The sequence below is a fragment of the Mytilus galloprovincialis genome, chromosome 5 (assembly GCF_965363235.1).
Source record: "Mytilus galloprovincialis chromosome 5, xbMytGall1.hap1.1, whole genome shotgun sequence".
NCBI classification, from domain to species: Eukaryota; Metazoa; Mollusca; class Bivalvia; order Mytilida; family Mytilidae; genus Mytilus; species Mytilus galloprovincialis.
This window is the reverse complement of record NC_134842.1, coordinates 18568142-18585250: the sequence shown is the minus strand read 5'-3', so window position 1 is coordinate 18585250 and position 17109 is coordinate 18568142. Positions and strand designations below refer to the sequence as shown.

General features: G+C 29.9%; 1 protein-coding gene across 4 annotated transcripts in view; it reads right to left on the bottom strand.

Moving 5' to 3' along the window:
• Positions 1-17109, bottom strand: part of LOC143075317 (nitric oxide synthase-like protein) — a 92605-nt gene that overhangs the window by 62885 nt on the left and 12611 nt on the right. The window contains exon 1 of one of the 4 annotated variants that reach the window (XM_076250692.1): positions 9319-9689. The exons of 2 other annotated variants lie outside the window; for them this stretch is intronic. The gene's annotated coding sequence lies outside the window, so the exon portion shown is untranslated. Of the gene's footprint in view, positions 1-7787; positions 7829-9318; positions 9690-17109 lie in introns of those variants that run through there. One more of the 4 variants, XM_076250691.1, reaches the window with a different exon arrangement.

Below are 17109 nucleotides of genomic sequence, written 5' to 3'. Positions count from 1 at the left end.
TCATTGATATGGTTATATTTATAAATTTACTGTTTACAAAATATTGAATTTTTTGAAATACTAAGGCTTTTCTACCTCAGGCATAGATTACCTTAGCTGTATTTGGCAAAACTGTTAGAAATTTTGGTCCTCAATGCTCCTCAACTTCGTACTTTATTTGGCCTTTTCAACTTTTTTGGATTCGAGCGTCACTGATGAGTCATTTGTAGACGAAACGCGCGTCTGGCGTATATATTAAATTTAGTCCTGGTATCTATGATGAGTTTATATGAACTAAAAAGTTTACACTTTGAAAGACGTTTGCTATAATTTTATTTAACATATCTGCTTTTTTCTGGGCAAATTATGATACATAATTATTTTATGTATAATGAAACATCTTTTTTACCAAACAACAATTAAAAAAAAATAACGTTTTCGAAGCAACAGTATTTTTTATATTTTTCTGCGTAATTAAGCAATGTTTACATTTTATGTATAAAGAAATATGTTGTGCTCTGATAGACAATGATATATAAGGTTTTATGGGCTTGACAAATCAATTGATATTTTCTTTTTTTAACCACCGTTTAAACAATTTACAGCAAAACGCTAGAAAAAACTAACAAAGTAATAAAACTAATTTAGATATCGACTTGATTAAGACATATTTAATTCAATTAAAGTGCAATTTAACACATCTATCAATTCCTTCCTTAAATTTTTACGAAATGTAAATTAACTTGGAATAGTTTATAAGAAGAATTTGCAAAAAATTAAAATAAATCTTGTTTGTTGAAGAAAATCACATACCTGTACACTTATCATGCGGACATCCTCTCAATATTTGGTAATTAAAACTCAGATCATGGATGGTCATAATTCCAGTACATTTATTTCTCATAATAATCGTCTAACTAGACGTGTACGGTCCATTTTTCGCTAATTAAAATATTTCTATCAACTATTTAACCATCACATCAATATTGTGTTTGTAGAATTGATCTATTGTTTTTCCGTCATCTTGAAGATTGTTTCATTTCTGTCTACAGTAACAGGAACTTCTTAATCACAGCCTAATACATAACGATCAAATATTGAGATTTTCTCCCCAAATTTACTCAATACACTTTTTAAAGATTTCAGGCACCGTTATTTGCATGCTAGTCAAATTTCCTTACAATGATTATAGTGTTTATTAATAATCACATCCTACGTCAAATTGAAGCACAATATATGAAATTTGTCTCGGAAGTAGTTCCATAAATAAATCTGCTCCATTTTTATTTCTTTTTTACTTTATTCTAAAACGAACTTTATATTTTTTTATTCCATTTTTATGGTAGATTCAAAAGAAATTATAAATACTCAAATCCAAAAAACAACAAATATTTATATTTTTTCTTTAATTTTAAACTTTGACTTTATACTAATATGCCATTTCTTGTTTATGAACTGCCAGTGGCAAAACTTATCGCTGAAAGGCATCATTTAAATAGAACAGAGATCTTATTTCAAATATTCAAAATGTAGATGCACAGGAAACACAGAAAAGTATAACAACATATCATATTTGAATGAAAGTTTTCTAAAGGCTATACAACAAATTTATCTGTCACGGTACATGCATCTTATTTTGATCTTAACTTTTAACCGTTGCATGCATTATTGCCACAGGATCATTTACTAAAGTAATCCGATCTTTTTAAGGACTATCGTATGTCATTTGTTTCTGTTTTATACTATTCAATTTTATTCATTCTTAAAATAGAAAGGAAATGTTTTCACTTTTTAAAGTAAATATGTAAATGAGTTTATCGTTTATTCACTCTTGGATGGAGAATTACCTCGTTGGCATAAATGCCACAGCTTCTTATATACATGTATTTGGTAAACTGATATAAGAAAAAAATGATGCAGTTTGTGGTTGCTACTGATATTCATTCCTTATTACAGAAACGAACAAAGCAATAAAACAAATACAAATAAACCAATGAACATGCTGGTACAGCAGAACGCTGTAAAGTTTTAATCTTCACTTTTGAAATATATTCTATCTACAACATGAGGGGATCTAACAAAGCAACGTCAGGTCAAAACGAGTTGACATGTAAACTTATTTAAATTTCTTAAAAGTCATAAAAAATCGAAATAGATAAATAGAAATCATTAAAATTTTTAAAATGTAATGATTCAAAAGTTTATTTTCTATTCAACGTAAAGATGAAATGTATGAACAAATAATCTGAAAACGTGTTGTGCGCGTAAAAACCTACCACCTTAAAGATTAGCACCAAATATCAAGAATGATACAAAATTGCATGTATGTAAAATCCAAAATAAAACTGATAACAGGAAACCACAATAATACGAGAAATTACACAAACTCCAACATTCGCCTCCTCCCAAAAAAAGTCAGACGTGCAAACAAAAACAAGTAACAACGTCACAACATATTTTCAATCTAAAAATAGACAGACACGATCTGAAATAGCGTCATAAGATGGTGGTACATATATGTTGGCCTTTTGCGGTTTTTGTTAACAATATAAAGTGCAACACAAAAGATTTGAAGTTCTGCATCATCAGTTTGAAATAACATTTGTTCTTACTGACGTCATATTAACCATAGACAATAAAGCAACACAAACAGTGTAAATTTTAATTCTCAGTCTAGTCATATTTCACGTTGGGCTTGAAAACTCATTATTTAGCATTCACACAAATAGCGTAACATACTCTGAATTATTCATTCAAATATAGTGTACGAGATTAACCACGTGACCTTGCAATAGACTTCTGTATTGAGAAAACAATTAGGAATCGGATAATAAATAACAAATAGCACTATGAGATATTGAAAGCTATTAACAGTAACAGAAAGTACTATAAACTATATAGTCAGGATGTTTTATATTGATGGGATTAAAGCATACCACGTAAAATCAAGTTTATTTGCTATAATTTTCTGAATGGAAACAGTATCTTTGATATTGTAATAATAATGATAAAAATTTAAATATCAAAAGTAGGGACGAAGTGTTTTGTAACTAATCAAGCTATTCCAAGATACTTCTAACTTTAGAATTGGAATACAATTTAGAAAAAAAGTACGAAAATAGAGAGTGGAAAATAAAAGAATCGTACGTTTCCGAGAAAGACAGACAATACCAATTACAAAGGAATAGAAAAAACAAACCACGTTCTACATCAATCCATTGGTAGTTATTTCGAAGACTGTTTCTGTGACTATGTTATCTGTCAGAGATTCTCTCTTACGACAATAAACATTTTATTCCGATTTTTTAATTTTCTTAGTAATAACAGTTGAAAAGTGGCGGCATCATCTTCAAATCTTCAAATATTCTATAGAAGGTCGTTATAAATAACATGGATATTGATCCGATGTCCTAAATTACAAAAAAAAATAAATCGACTAGCAAAACACAAAAGGATTCGAAATTAAAAATATTCATCTTCCAAGTTGGCCGAGACATTTTTTTTTTGTTTTGAACAGGATTCAGGATATATAGTTCAGCTCTTTACTTGCTTGTTACTTGGAGAAAAAGAACGAATTCCTTTTTTCACGAATGAAGCCTCGGTTGTCCGATCGTGTTCATGTTGTTGGTCCTTTGTTTGTTCAAACTGCTGTGTTTGTTATCAATAGGCTTGTCTTGTTTTATATATGGTTTCTGATTGACCCTTATATATTAAACTATCCTAATGATTAATGTGCTGTATCAAACGTTAATGCTATGTTTCATTAATTGTTTAGCTTAACTTAGTTTCACCGTCAAAACTTGAATATGAAGAATTCCTCAACCACTTCTATGATGCGTTTCTCTTTATAGCGCAATGTTGCATATCAAGAATAAATTCACAACTTCACAGTAATAAAATTCAATTAAGCTAATAATCTTCATTTTCTTCTTCATTTCTTTTTCGTAATCATGTCATTGATTTAAAAACTTTCATTGAATCATTTCTTCACTGATAGTGTTATAAGAATTGATTGTTTTGTATCACTAATTGATTGTCAATTGTTTCAGCTTCAGTGTTTAAGAGTAAGGAATTAATTTGTATTGAAACAATAAATTGTAGTATCAATATCCACAGATATGAAGTATCATCTCTGAGTAATCCAATTATCAAATTAGATTTATTCTGGAAGTAAATCTTGTGTTAAATGATAGCAGATGTGAGTAAATGAACATTTTGAGTAAAAGAGTCAATAAAGGGCTAACAAACAGAATACTCTTGATGTTCAAAAGGCTTGATACAAGAAATAAATTGATTACAAGACATTTGTTGTATACCTGTTAAAGATATTTAAAAATGAACAACTGAGTAGACCAACGAAGACCATAATTTAGTCGTGAAGATTAGAGTTGCAGTGTTGCACAAATTAAACATTTATTGCGTTTTTATGGCTGTTTTTCACTGACTATACCATTTTTGTTTATTAAACTAAATAAACTATATTCAAATAAACAGTAGTATACCGCTGTTTGAAATTCATAAATAGATAGAGAAAAAAAAAAAAAAAACAGTTTAGATTCAAAATTTGATGATTTACAAAATTTTATGTACTACACAGCTACTTTACATAGGTAATTTTTCTGTACTAAAAATCTGTAGTACTGGGAATCTACTTTTAATATTCAGTACTATTTTGTTACTTTAAAATTATTGTAATATTTAAGTACCTGTATTTTACAGTACTTAATTTGTACTTGAAATTTAGGTACTACAGATTGTTTGGTTACTACCGTTACTTTTTCAGCATTTTGAGAGTTTTTCTATTTCAAATCTCTTAAAATTATGATTTTCAAACATGGAATATTGTATAATCTATGTACCAAAATATTTAGTACAAATCAACATGATCAAGTACTCTAAAATACCTAAATATTACAATAATTTTAACAAGTACCTAAATATTACAATAATTTTAACAAGTACCTAAATATTACAATAATTTTAAAGTAAAGAGATAATACTAAATATTAAAAGTAAATTTCCAGTACTTTATATTTTAGTACAGAAATAGTACCTATGCGAAAGTAGCTGTGTAGTAATAATATATCCATTTGAAAGACAGGACATTTCGACAACTAATGACAATAATGCCATATTTGATTGGGATAAAAAAAAAAGTTGCAACAAGCCATTTTGTGTTACTTCTCTATGTCTATGCGTAAAAACAAGCTCAACAAACAAGTAAAAAACTGAAACATTTTGATATATATACTTAAACTTTATATAAAAAAAAGATGTGATATGATTGTCAATGAGACAACTATCCACCGGATGCCAGGATACGCAGAAGTTATCAACCATGGGTCACCGTACGGCCTTCAATCTTTTGCCATTTTGAATTCAGTTTCTATACATTTTTTATTATCAAACAATCTCAACAAACAAGTAAACTAATGGAACATTTTCGAAGATTCTTTATATTAAAGTATATGCGATATAATTGTCAATAAGACAACTATCCAACAGACACAAAATGACGCAGAATTTATCAACATTGGGTCATCGTACTGCTTTCATATTTCTTTTTTGTATTTTTCTTCCATAGCAGAACATAAGAAGGTTTTATGACTTTTTAAAGTAAGGTTGTACATTTGTTCTTAAACAAAATACTAGTTATACTTAATGAAACTGTCATCACTTTTCTTTAATCTAAAATGATGAGAACAATGTCAGTTCTCCGGTCACATGGCTTGCTTATAATCACTGATTGCTTTGGTCTCTCAAGATTTTAACGAATTTAATCAAGAAAGTGTTTTCTTGCAATTGTATGAAACAATAAAATCTGCAAAATAATCGAATTTAGAACATCAGCAGTGATAAACCCTAATAATACTGGCATGAAAACGTCAGACGTCCTCAAGTACCGCTTTAATTGGTTGTTTAGTACAGATTTTTAACACTGGTTGTATGGTATAATCAGTGTACTATTATATTTATTAAGCTATAGGATTTAGCTATGTAGACTTCTTTTGATATCTGCAACGAATGGAATTTTTGGTTTGTATCGTAGTAAATAAAGGCAACAGTATTGTACTTGTGTTCAAAAATCATAAAAAGTCATGGTAAAAAAGGAAAAACAACAAATGCCCTCAACTTCAATTCATAAAATAAGTGCATATATGATATATACATCGTTTGACGATTAAAGCAACAATATCCAAGAAATGTTCTCCTTATTTATAAAAAAGCATCCCAACCTTATTCAGAAACAATAACTGTAACCGGATTAGTTATTTGACTTTACGAGGAAACAGATGATGTGATATTTGTTTTATCAACGTTTGTGAAAAAGTTGCAATATTTAGAAGAAATAGTATTTAAATAAAATCGTACAAGTATGTCAGTATAATCTCGTGTACATTTTTGAAATGATCAAAAAGCGTACTCTTTATTGCAGCATAAACAATATAACTCATTATAAAACAGATTCTAATTCTATTGGAAAGGTATGCCTTCATCGCATGGGGTGTCAACTGGTCTTTCGGAGATGAATAAATTCAAACCATTTCAGACTATGGCCGTATAAAATAGTTCTTCGTAAAGCGAAAATGCCATCGTTCTCTGAACAATAACAAAAATTGCAATGACTGATTGTATTTGTTATAGTAGAAGGTCTGATGCAAACTAGATTCTATCCTAATCAAACATGTCATCCTTTTCATTGTCGAAACTTTCTGTCCTTCAATATTTACCAACGTTCCATAACTTTGATCTTATATATTTGTTATTCCTTAATATATATGAAATATTTGTCAAAGAACGTTTACAAATAACCATAATCGATCAAATTTTTTTTGTAAAGTTGCGCTCCTTACGAAATCAAAGATCTTAGGGGTCGACACTGTTAAGATTAAAAAGCAAACAGTAATAAATTTTCTTATATCCTATAAAAAGCTACCCACTTCTTTGTCAAATAAAACCTACAAAACAAAATCAAGGATCGCACGATTATAGGTAAAAAGAATTAGTAATCTAAATGGGTGTATCAAAGATACATTCTACCTTTGAATAATTTGTCAACAAGTAAAACAATTTATAAAGATTTATTGGAGTAAATCTGTCGATAGTTAAATATTGGGTTATCTATCATATGTAATTTAAAATTACGTACGCATATAAGTATATATTTTATCAGCTTTATTGGGGAAATTACAAATTGTGAAGCACTTCTGGTGGGTGCCAATGAAAAAGAACTCTTCAACTGATGAACTTTATTTAATTCTAATGACTTTATTACATCAACTGCATCATAAACACGTCAAAATATGCACTTGACGTTCCAGTACATGACATAACCTTGCTCGCTTAGATTTTTTTTGATCACTACACAAAATTATAGTGAAATACAATAGAACTTGAGTCATATAATTATAGACATATCCAAGAAATATATTGCCAAACCCCTTTGACTCAAGAATTATGATATCAGCATTCATTGATTTTCAGTTGCAAAGAAGGCCAATATAATGAGAATTTTGATTTTTAAACCTCCAGCGTAAATTTTTCTCGACTGAGATCAAGTTATTAGGATATAAACTCGTAAAAAGCTTTGTACTATACCATATGCTGAGTTGGTGTTAATAGTAAAATTCAGGAATGCAAAATTTACTTTATGAAAACTACTTTTAACTCAAAATTAAGATATTGCATTAGAACGTTATATTTGTGTACAAAAATAAAAGGAAAACAAAACAGCGTCCTTGAATAGGGTATCAATCTAGCGTTTCAACAAAATATTTCCTTAACACAATGCATCAAATATTACTTACTGACTTACACGTAGATTGACACGTCTAATGTCCAAAAACAATGCATTAAAAATAAAATACAATAACGCTTTTTAGAGGATATATAGTCAATGGATAACATTGAACTGTTCAATGATGGAAATGTATTTAGTTACACAAATCTAACATAAAAGTCAAAATTTTACCGAATTATTTTTTTTTTTAATTAAATGAGCTCAAATATCATGCAGTCTAACATTTTAAATTTATGGATATATAGATACGATTATAGAATAAGATATGATATACCATATCAAATATGCAATTTATGAAAACAATTCTATAGACAATTAAAAAGTTCAAGAACATCTAATTGAGAAGGTGTAAAGTTTTAGAACCATCTGCTTATCAGTTTGGTCAAATATCAATCGTTCTGTAATACGATATTAATCCAATGCATTCTAGTGATTTTTTTCTGTAAAATTAAATGTATAAATGCAGATGGCACCAAATATTTTATCATTAGGATACTCATTATATGATGGAATAAAGAATTTTTTTTTAAAGAAAAAGGATAATCATTATAATTTTTTTCAGCAGACTTGTCTTTATCATAAGACTTCTTTTATCGTACTTATAGCAATATTCAACGTCGGGTTTTCTGTTTGTACATGTAGAGACAATGTACGTGTTCAGAGAAAACTATTTCTCGTGCACGTTAAAGAATACCTTCCTGGTTACATGACTTTCCGAGTCTGGTCAAAATGCCTTTTTCATGTTGTTTTTTTTTTTCTATAGTTTATTGAATTTCCATGACTTATGTTGATCAATTTGCATTTTGGACCAGACGAGTTGATAAACTTTTGTTTTATATACATTTTTGTCATGTATGAGTAAAAATATTTAACATTAATATGCAACATGTATCGACAAGCAATCGATCTATTTTATGTACAGATATGTGTTTTCTGAAAATTGTGTGTTAGTTTTCCGCTCTTGTACCAATATGAATAAGAACATGTAAATTTTCGAAATAAATAAATAATATTCAAACTGTTACATAATCATTCACCTAAATTATACACCTTCTTGAACATTTGACTATGGTATTAGTTACCTTAGTCAGTTCTTTGTTGATTGAACTAAGAGAAAACATCACTGTATGGTATATTTCTATTTGCGGATTTAGAGTCTAGACAGTATGATGTTATATCAGTACATGAAATATTTCGGTATGCCGCGGTTCATCAGTTATGTGATTCGTATATTCTAATACAGTTTTTTTTCTGCTGTATGTTTGATATATGAAAGGGAAGGATTGGTTGCTAAAACACTAGTCTAACCCAGGTACATTATAGTGTACCGTGTATGTTTATGCGTTTGGGTTCTTGTTGATATTGGCTGCTGTTTGTTTGCCTTAAAGCTAACATCCGTATAACAAATAAAATTAATCCAAACCTTATATTCTAGGGGTTTGAAACCTCCATTATTAAATTAGTTATTAACTAAAAGCCCTTAAGATTCTACAAACCACACTAAAATAAAAATAAATCTAAAATGTATGCATACTTACGAATTAATCAGCGGAATACTATTTTAAATGGAAAAGCACACGGCATAAGACAGGTGCAAAATAATGGTACTGCTTACAAAAGTTTCTGCACACACGGGTTATTTAATTATCCATTTATAGTTAATGTCTTGTTTGCGATGAGGTTTAAGTCAGGGTTGTTTATTTCCTATCCACAACGTTTATAGTTTATAATATAAGTACTTCCATAAGGATACAAGATGCACAATGATAAATCTAATATGCTTATCTATAATTTATAGTATATAGAAAAAGAAAAATTCTACCCACATGTACGTTGGACGTCCACCCGTATATAAATCCTAAATAGACATTCATTTGATAGATATGGATGCTCTTTATTTCATTCCGAGGATTGTTTCCTAACTTTTATGATTATTTATGAATATACTATCAATAATCTTATTTACACAACAATCTTAATGTCTCTGTCTTGATTATTTTTAGATGACCCACGTCACGTTAGTATTTTTGTCTGATTCAAACCGTTTTAAGCGTGATTTTTTAATCACTTTATTTAATTACATACGAAAACCTCGGTATAGCATTGCTCCACACTATTAGTTTTATGAAGTGCATTTAAAAACCTTAAATGTCAATTTGAATATAAGCTAATTTAGCAATTTAAAATTTTGTTTCATTTAGAATTTTAAAGGGCATATTTTTGATAACTCTCGAGAGACGACTTTTATCTTTCAATTGTGTTTACTTAGAAGTTCAATGATTATGCTAATCTTTTAGTATTTTTAAAAGATGGACAAGTTTAATGTTCTTAGGTGCCTATCAAATTTCCTAAGCGCACATAATCTAACATAATATACCCTTCTTTTCTTAATTTGATCAATAATGGCCCATTTCTATGGAAGCCGGTGCGTGCCATAGGAAATGTTTTATTTTATTTATTTTAGCCCGTAAACGCGTTACTAAGTCGTTATTTTTTTTTGTAATGTGTTTTTTGGCAAAAAACTACATATATAATATTAATAGTAAGTAAGTTCATAGTACCATCAGCAAAATCGAGACAAATACATAAAGTTGATATTTTGAATCCTTCTATAAACGTATAATATTAATAATAATAATTATAAAAAGAACAGAAAATCTTAATCTGAGGTAGCATGGATTGGGTAAATATTTTTATTACGTGAAAGTTAAATTATAAAATCATTCTATTAGTTGGAGCCAGGGGTTTCAGCAGGCGTACGCTCTTTGCAATGCTTTATCTTTAGAAAATATTTTTTTTTTCAATAAACCAAATTTCATTAACATATTTTTTTAAGGCTACAATATTTACTTGTCCACATTGCATTTTTGTTTTGTATATATAATATTTAGTTAATAGTATTATGAGATTTCTTATGTAGTTTTTTTCTGTTTTTTCTAATATCCCAAATAAGACAATATCTAAATTAAGTGGTAGTTCAATTTGGACTTTTGAATATATCCATTTATTAAGTTCTTCCCAAACATCAAAAAATTTTGGACATGTCCAGAATATGCGTTCTATAGTTTCTATTGAGCTCGGGTATTGGTGGGGTTTGTCTTGGTTAATCTTTATTTTTCTATGTAGCGTTTTGTTACATGTTTATCACTTCGTTGTTATTCTTTAGGTCAATGTGCAGGTTTTCGTACATTTGCACCCTTTGTCACTTCTCTAGCTTAGAACAATATTTTTCTGATGACGAAGGTATATGCTCTTACAAAAAAAATATTTGGTAAAATTATGCTTTTTGTATTAGAATTGGGTACCTAAATACATTTCCATCAATAATAGTTCAATGTTGTCCCATGGCTATATATCCTTTACAAAGTTTTTGTGTATTTCAGTTTAATGATTTGTTTTTTGGATATTAAACGTACCAATCTACATGTAGGTTAGTAAGTGCCATTTGATGCATTGTTTTATGGATATTTATTTTGTTATGAGGGGTTGATACCTCTTTGAGGCTTATTTAATAGTATTGCTATTGGCTTCTATAAGTATAACTTACTATTGCGCTACCTTAACTATGAGTCAAATGCAACTTCCAAAAAGTAATTTTTGCAATCCTGAATTTTACATTTAATAAAAACTCAGCAAGTTTTTTTACGAGATAATATATTCAAAATCGCTTGCTCTCGGTCAGATCCCTGCATACGGGGTATATATTCATGTGCTTGCATTTCCTATCATCGTTTTCTTGATAGAGGGTTGCTGCTCACAAGGAAGCTATTAAACCAAGAGTTCCAAATGGTGAAGTTGAAATCATCCCTTCGTAAATTTTACGGACGCCATCACGAGTTGGTTGACCGTTATGGACTAACCTTTTCAAATGATATCGGAAACATACATCGTAACTACAATCCCCTTCCCTTTCATGAATGTGACCTACCGAATTAGACTATTTACCGGATTTTTTTATAAAATAAGCAACACAACGGGTGTCACAAGTGGAGCAGGATCTGCTTACCCTTCCGGAGCACATAAGATCACCCCTAGTTTTGACTGGGGTTCGTGTTGCTTATTCTTTAGTTTTCTATGTTGTATCATGTGTTCCATTGTTTATCAATTTGTCTTCTTTCATTTTTAGCCAGGCGTTGTCAGTTTATTTTCAATTTTGAGTTTGACTGTCCCTCTGGTATCTTTCGTCCCTCTTTTATGAATGTAATTTTTTTTCGCTTGAAGTTAGACAATCAAAATAGTCATTATATTTGCAAATGCCAACTGAAAATCAGTGACGGCTGATATCATAATTTTGTAGTCAAAGGGGTTTTGGAATTTATTACCTAGATATATCTATAACATATAACTTAAGCGCTATATATTGGATTATAACTGTTTGCGCTGATCAGTAAAATTTGAAGTTTAAAGCGAGCAAGTTTGTTTTATATACCTAAAACGTCAAGTGCATGTGCTGACGTGTTTATGTCGAAGTTGACGTAATAATGTCATTAAAACTAAATAAAGTTCATCAGTTGAAGAGATCTTTTTTTATTGGCACCCACCAGAGTGTGTTTTTAACAGTTTGTTAGTTCCCCAATAAAGCTGATAAAATATATAATATATTGTGTATCTCCTTGTACGTAATTTAAAATTACATATGATAGATAACACAATGTTAAACTATCGACGTTTACTATTAACACTCATCAGAAGTGCTTCAGAACCTGATAATAGATATAACATATGCAAATCGGCCATTAAACTTTATAATAAGCATTTATACCTTTAGAATGGCTATGTTTGTGACTTCTCCGCGACTGGCCATTTTTTTAAGTGGGAGAGAGAGAGAGGGGGACAATGAGAATTTTAAAATCTTAATTCTCTAATAATTTTTATGAGGTTTTCGATCAAAAAATTTGATCTCGTATAAACGAACCTCAAGGGAATTAAAATGCTGACTTCATAGTCTGCCAAGACAGCTTAAACTTTTTAATAAAATCTGTCACTTTATTGATAGTTTTTGTATGTCATTATTTGTATATATTCCCTGTAATCATGTGACATACTGTAGATAGTAAAGATCAGTCATTCATACTTATATACTTTTACATGATTAGTCTTATTTGTTTCTGTTTAACATCTACATATGTCCAGAGCCGGACTTATTTCTACTTAATCACTGGAATAATTTCAATTAAAAAACCATGATATGATTTCACATATGAATACTCACAGAATCACATTTTTACATCGAAACTGGAAAATGTAAAAATTATTCAAAGCTGAAACCAAGGTTGAAATCGAGTGGTTTATCGAATAGGAGATTACAATTTACTGCTCTGTGTTATATACATACAAATTATTCATTAAATCAGGGGTAAATATATTTCAGTAATGATTCGCGATGGGGAGCAGTTAATATTCATGAATAGTTGCATGGACCATTTAACACATTCTGCCACTTTGGTATATTTAACACAGTTCTTAAGGTCTACGATATCATATATTAGGAGTCATAAAAAAACCTCTTCAATTTGAAAATAAAAGTATGAAAATATATGGACTTTTACACTATCACTCTGTATCAACATCGTTTATCAATCATTGTTATATTAGTGTTATTACTGTCATCATCATTATTGAGGTAAAGTAGGAGACGGAACAAACGTTTGCCCTACATTGACTTTGAATAGAATTCTCAATAAATGTACTGTCATGGCCCGTCAGTTCATACATAAGATGATGTCGTTTGAAAACTACCTTATACATATATGATTGATGATATTTTGTGGAAACTGATGTTTTGTGTACCTTAATCGAAAGTCATACAAATCTAAGTGAACACCCTACAAACATCAATGTTAAATATTGTCAAAAGTCAAACGTATTTAGACAGAATACAAACAAAATGGGGTGAATGGAAAATATATTTACTACATGAATGAGACAAAAAACAAACTATACATATATAGGAAAGGAAAGTGGGTTAACACTACAACACAAAAAACAAACGATTGGTGCGATTCAAATTCTAAATACCACGAGAAATATCATGTGGTCAAGAGGAGTGAGCACATCCTGCTCCAGAAGAAACATCTATCGTATTGACAATATGTCAACAATCATGTCTGATGATTGAGTTAGTATAAAACCCGGCGAGATTGTTAAAAGTACACATGTTTATGGTATTTTATCACCGGATTCCGAATTTTAGGAAGCGGGACCTTAGGTTACTTGTTATAGGAGGAAAGTCGGAGACTATTTTTTTTTTATTTGTTTGCCATTCTTTACGTGATATTTAAACTATTTTACAAATATATATGCTAGTTCACTCTATACTTCACGTTAAAATGACATATTTTGATTGGCTAATACGAGGGTGTTAGTTACTCTATCGCATGGCTGAGAGGGTGACAATTTTTTTTAAATGTTACCCTCTCGTCTAGACCTAATACCCGTAACGTTTTTATGTAAGTGACGTCATAGAAAATACTTTAAAAATAAAATTAATCTGTAAAAGAAAGACAATAAGGATATGACGTTCAGTATAATAAATTAAATAACACATAGCTGAGAGAGTGATAGAGTAGATTGGTACCCCTCGAAAAAGCATTGTCAACCTTGGCTTTGCCGCCGTTGACAATGTTTTCTCGGGGTAATAATCTGCTCTATCACCCTCTCAGCTACATGTTATTTATATAATGAAAATCTTATAATAAAATTGAGAATGGAAACGGGGAATGTGTTAGAGAGACAACAACCCGACCAAAGAACAGAAAACTGCGGAAGCTCACCAAGTGTTATAAGTTTGACCTCTTAGTCTATGGATACTATAGCCATTGCCAAATGTGTAGACAAAAACAAACAAGACATGATAATCGTCTATAGTTTTATCTTTTATATTGGGAACATGGTGTTTTATGACGGATTATTGAATGTCAATACTTGGATACATTTATCAAAAATATGTGAAAAAAGAAATACTACAGATAACATATACTTGGATAAATTTATCAAAAATATGTGAAAAAAGAAATACTACAGATAACATATACTGGGCAGCTATGTTCTATAAAATGGAATGTCATTTATGTCGTTTTAAAAGTTTAAAATTATAAAGATAACTTTAAATAATATAGTAATCCAATGTTTACAATATGTGTAAATTGTTTTATTACTACTATAACGGGTGTGTGTATGTCTCTGTTTACAATATGTGTAAATTGTTTTATTACTACTATAACGGGTGTGTGTATGTCTCTTACCGAGATTTACATCGAATCCTTAACCTGATTGTACAATGAGCGGTTTAGACAAGCTTTTTCTATACTAAAGAATATTGTTCCATTAGATTGTGATAGGAATTTAATTTTTATGACATACTCTTGGTGGTGATTTATGGCACCTTTGATTCTTAACAACTATGTAAGCTAATGTTATTAAGTGTACTTAACAACAATGTAGGCTAAGGTTAGGCGTACCATGTAAGAGGGTACCTGCGGAAGTGATTAAAAACTTTGACGTATCCACGATGGCATGTTATGTTTTTTTTACATAGTTTGAGATGCTGTTCGCTGAATCTTTAAATAGTCAACAAATCAACATCCAACAAGTTCTTTCAATATCAGCTTATTCATTGTTACAAATTTTGTCATATCGGTCCCTTTATAGCTGACTACATGGTATGGGTTACTCTAATTGCCATAGGATGTAGTGACATAAAGTTGCTAAAAGCCGCTTCATTTTGACTCTATCGGAAAGTTGTCTCCTTGGTGTCAATCCTTTTATATTATTTAGAATTGTTTTGGTCGTAAGAACCAGAATTTTGGCCAGATGACCTAGAATCTTTAATCAAATATGAAAATTGCAATACCACTGTAAAACTATAAAGCTTAAAATATATATTTACTGGGAAAGATTATTAACAGTTATAGCAAATACATCACTACATGTATATTACTTTAAAAAATTACAGGTACACGAGAAAGGCTTAGATGCATGATTGATCATAACATGCAAGTTGTTTCTCAGTTATTTGTATGCAGTATGCACACATGGCACAAAATGGCCTAAAATATCAACTATGTCATAAAACATAAAAACGGTAACAATTTGGTTCGTAAATGGGTCTATTTCAAAAGTCTTAATGCTAAATACATCAGTTTTTTCATAAAAGTACATAATATTCTCCAAAGTATGCCCATTTTGGACATTTTGTCGAAATATGATGATTTTGTGCAGTTTTCAGACCTAAAAGGTTTAGAAACACCTTGGTCGCAACCTACGATCCAAAATGTGCGGTAACCAAAAGATTCCAATTTTGATATAGAATTCATCAATATCAAAAGTGTTTGTATCGTGGATGGCGGCCAATGTTAATTATGCCAACAAAAAAAATCAAATTATGGAAAATTTTACCGTAATTGACCTTAAATTACAAAAAAAATGTTTATTTAAGGGATCATAGCTTCATAAATGTTAAAGGAAGGTGCCTAAAATATATATTTTTGTTTTAATTGTACTATCACTAGTATTTCTATGTGAAATTTATAATTTCATGGCCCGATTTCAAAAACATAAAAAAAATTAGGGCAAATTTTTAACCCTTCGTGAACCTGCAAAATGTCTCACTTCAATAAATTCTTCCAAAAAAACATGCCTGTTTTACATTTCTTGATAAATTTATTTGTTGACGCTGTTGCTATTTGACATACAGATAAACAAAATCTGAGATTGTTATACGCACAGAAGAATTCAAATTGCTTCCATCGATTTGTAGACTGGTGTTCTATTAAATTCAGATTTTAAAGAAAGTACACTTCATTTGGTCGCTTGTCCTATCGAAGGTCGTTCTGTCCATATACTACGGCTCAATCCATCAATAATCATTAAACCAATCAAATGTTCATTTCGGACACATTTTTTATGTAAAAAATAAACTGAATATTTGTATCAAAATTCTCACTAATAAAATTGCAGCGTTGCATAACGCTTTATTTAGTGGTTTAATTGTCGAAAATTTTTGCTAATTATGATAAAGACTTTTTGATTTTCTATATTCCAGAAGGAAGTGAAAACATGTAAACTTTGACATTTAGAGTGAAACAGTACAGTCCAAATTTGCCCCGTCTCTTTAAAAAAATGTATTTATGCTCTGTTAAAAAAGATGTTCTAAAAGTTTCAAATAAAAAGGAGGAGAATCAAAGGGGACATCAACAAACGCTGAATTTTACAGGACGCAAAATATACCAAATGTTTATGTTAAAACACTACATGTTAAATTCATTTACGAATTGCATGCCTCTTTTTGTAAATTCATAGGGAGCGTTGACCGAAGTTCATTTTTAAAA